Here is a 3,931-nt window from a genome sequence, read left to right on the forward strand (position 1 = left end):
GTTTATTTCGTCATTGTTACACTGTGGTCCACTTCAGTCATGTTGGCAAAATCGGGATGCTAGTGCGTGATGCCAACACACAAGACAGAAACATGGGGCAGAATTGAAAATTCCCAAATAAAAGCAAAATGCTGCAGCTGCTGGAAATCTGAAAAAGAAACAAAAAACGGTGGAGAAACTCAGCAGATCTGAAGAAGTCATATCGATTTCTCTCTCCATAGATGCTGTCAGATCAGAACTGTTGAATTTCTCCAGCTCTTTCTGTTTTTATATATAATTGAAAAGGCCCATTCTCGTGTCATCATACCCACTTCTGATGAAACCTGTAGCCTTTCTATTCCTTGAACGTAGGTGTTTATGTTTTACTTCCCAGCATCTTCAGTTGGAAATGACATCATAAGTTGGGATGTACCTCGGCAGCAGGTAAAGCCTTTGGCTCTGGCCTCAGGAATCCACTTCACCGCCTTCACCGGGCTGACTGGCCAATCAGGAGGCCGGCTCACCGGGACAAGGCCAACGGCTGCGGAGAGCCAGCCAATAGACAGAAGGCTTCGTGTTTAAATTTAAAACCAATCATACCTTGTACCCGTGGATCGTCGCCGTCAGAGTTAGCCTATCAGAGGCGGGGTCAGGAGGGGTGTTCCCGCATTCTAACCAATAGGACAGCTCCATAGCCAGGCCGCTGCGCCGTTGGCTCGTGGAAGCAGTTGGAAAGTCCGCAGCAGTTTGAAATCGGGCTGTTGGTGCTGACAGAGCCACGGACTCTGGTGCGTGGTTTGATGTTTTCTTTTCGGCGATGTCTTCGGGTTGTGAGTAAGGGGCGTGAAACGCTTGTTGCCTTTAGCTAGCGCTTTTAGAGGTCGGTCGGAAAACTGGGAGCCGGGGCTTTTCGCATCGCAACTGTCGTTCTAACCGTGATCTGTCCATTTAACAAGTGAGCGGTGTTTAAGTTAGCCCTTGCTAACTGCCGAACCAGAGATCAGGCGGTATATGCAAAGTCGTTTAAACAAAACAATACTGAGCACTTGGAAGTAGGATGAAGTGTTCAGTTACGAGGATAGTAAAAGCGTGTAACCCCGTTCGGAGACAGCAAGGTTAGTGAATGAACCCGTGTAGACTAGAGGATGTAATAGACACTGGTGACCACCCCAGTTTTAAACCCCTTACTTAAGGGAGGATGTAAATGCGTCGGAGGGGGTTCCGAAGAAGGATTCCTATATCTGGAATGGGAGGGTTATCTTATGAGGATAAGTTGGACAAACTGGGTTTATTTCCACGGGAGTGAGGGGTGACTTGGCTGAAGTATGCATGATCCTCCTGAATGGTCTTGACTAGGTGGACGTCGAAAGGATATTTCCTCTTGTCGCTCCCTTCAGAACTAGGGGTCCCTGTTTTAAAATCAGGGGTGATCCTTTCAAGAGAGCGATGAGGTTTTTTTCCCCTCTCCGGAGGGTTGTACGACTTTAACTCTCTGCCTTGGGTAGGGTGGGATGCAGGTTATTGGACATTGTTAAGATCGCGTGGATATTCTTAGGTGGCGAGGGCCTCGAGGCTTATCAGGGGAAATGGGAATGTGGAATTTAACAGTGGATCCAGTAAATCGTGAAATAAAATCTGAAATGTTGGAAATATTCAGCCTGTCAAGCAATATCTGCGGAGAAAAAGTGTTCATCTTTTAGGAGGAAAATAGAAATGCAAGATTTTTATACTAGTAATGGAGAAATTTGGTGGTGTACAAGGAACATTAGGATTAGGCTGCAATAGTCTGGGAGACAGGAGAGACTTACTAACAAAATTGATTGTGATAGAAATTTCAAAAGAGAATGTTGATAAGGAAAGAAGCAGATGCGTGCAGGTGAAGCCTGAATAGCTATATAGTACCTACCTAAATGCAAAATGAAAGTTTAAAAAGAGGAACAAGCTAGCAAATTCTCTCAAGGTAAACTTGCAGGTTGCGTCAGTAGTCAAGAAGGCAAATGCAATGTTGGCATTTATTTTAAGAGGATTTGAATATAATACAGGGATGTACTACTGAGGCTTTATAAGGCTCTGGTCAGGCCACATTTGGAGTATTGTGTGCAGTTTTGGGCCCCATATCTCAGGAAGGATGTACTGGCCCTGGAGTGCGTTCAGAGGAGGTTCACGAGAATGGCCCCAGAATTGGAAAGCTTAACATATGAGGAACGTTTGAGGACTCTGGGACGATACTCATTGGAGTTTAGAAGGATGAGGGGGGATCTAATTGAAACTTTCAGAATACTGAATGGCCTGGACAAAATGGATGTTGGGAAGATGCTTCCATTGGTAGGGAGAGTCTAGGACCCAAGGGCACAGCCTTAGAGTAAAGGGAGGCTTTTAGAACGGAGATGAGGAGAAACTTCTTCAGCCAGAGAGTGGTGAATCTATGGAATTCACTGCCACAGAAGGCTGTGGAGGCCAGGTCATTGAGTACATTTAAGACTGAGATAGATAGGTTCTTGATTATCAAGGGTTACGGGGAGAAAGCAGCAGAATGGGGTTGAGGAACTTATCAGCCATGATTGAATGGCGGAGCAGACTCTTTTGGCCGAATGGCCTAATTTCTGCTCCTATGTCTTATGGACTTATAAAAATAAAACAGAAGATTATCTCACAGGGCAAGACAGAGGCAGAGGTTGTTCCATATGGTGCAGTGTTAGTGTCTTTGTGGATTTTCGAAGATCCAGCGTCAAGTCTCAACCCCTAGATGTGTATGTCACAGGTTGATTAGAAATACTTATGATGTAAGGTTGAGTACTCATTATTGAGTACAGAAGAAGAGAAAAAACAAAGAATTGCAGATGATGGCGATCCCAGAAACAAAACCAGAAATTGCTAAGAAAGTTGCAAGTCTGGCCACATCTGTGGACAGAAAGCAGAGGTGATGTTTCAGGTCCAGTGACCCATCTTCAGAACTGATTGTAGCTAGGAAAAGGTTGGTACAAGAGGTTATATACTACCAAGATGAAAAGTGTTGTTGCTTGAGCTTGCATTGCAATACTGCAGCAAGCCATGGACATAAAGGCCAGAGTGGAGAATTCAAATGATGTGAAGTCCAGTCTTTCTTGAGCACTGAATGTAAGTGTTCCACAAAGGTTCACCCAGCCTAGAAACCAAAAAAAAATTACTGTTGCTCAAGATCTGAAACAAAAGCAACTTTCTGGTAGAATGCATCAGGTCTGGCAGCTATTGTGGAGAAAAAGCAGGATTAACTTTGAGTCCAGTGACCCTTCTTCGGAACAGTCTGTTTTTGGCAGTCCTCATTGGAGAGGGCACCACAGTGTTTTTGGTGCCTTGGATGATGTAAAAGGAGAATGTGAAAAATGCATAGGAAGTGAGGTGGCGTTGGGAATGAATCAGTGTTGAGCAAGCAACAATTCCTTTAGAAAAGACTGGGCTTGTTTTGCTTGAAGCAGAGAAGACTGAGAAGGGATATGATGAGGTGTATAAATTTGAGTGGCATGGAGGCGTATACAGAAAGGACCTTTTTCCTCTTGGTGGAAGATTTCATGACTTGGGGCAAGGATTTAAAGTAGAGGCTGGAGGTTCAGAGGGGATGTGAGGAAAACATTGGGAATCTGGAACTCTGTCTGTAAAGGTAGTAGAAGAAGAAGAAGCACTCGTAAGCCTTCAGTGGTATTTGGAAGTGCACTTTGATGCCAGGGCAAACTAGGCAATGGGCAAAGTGCTGGCAAACGGGATTTGAATAGTTAAGTGCTTGATTTGACCAACTTAGATTCAATGGGTTGAAGGCCTATTGCCAGGCTGTAAACCTTTATGACTGTAATGCTGAAAAAGGACAGGGACAGATGTTAAAAACTGAAAGAACTGCAGATGCCATAAATCAGGAACGAAAACAAAGTTGCCGGAACAGCTCAGCAGGTCTGGCAGCATCTGTGAAGGAAAGAACAGT

At 44.6% G+C, this 3,931-nt stretch overlaps 1 protein-coding gene across 1 annotated transcript in view; it reads left to right on the forward strand.

Moving 5' to 3' along the window:
* Window positions 1-649: 649 nt before the first annotated feature.
* LOC109935263 (centromere protein F-like) overlaps window positions 650-3,931 on the forward strand; it is a 36,329-nt gene continuing 33,047 nt past the window's right edge. The window contains exon 1 of the mRNA XM_048601326.1: window positions 650-767. The gene's annotated coding sequence lies outside the window, so the exon portion shown is untranslated. The remainder of the gene's footprint in view (window positions 768-3,931) is intronic.

Source organism: Rhincodon typus, chromosome 9, assembly GCF_021869965.1.
Source record: "Rhincodon typus isolate 14 chromosome 9, sRhiTyp1.1, whole genome shotgun sequence".
NCBI classification, from domain to species: Eukaryota; Metazoa; Chordata; class Chondrichthyes; order Orectolobiformes; family Rhincodontidae; genus Rhincodon; species Rhincodon typus.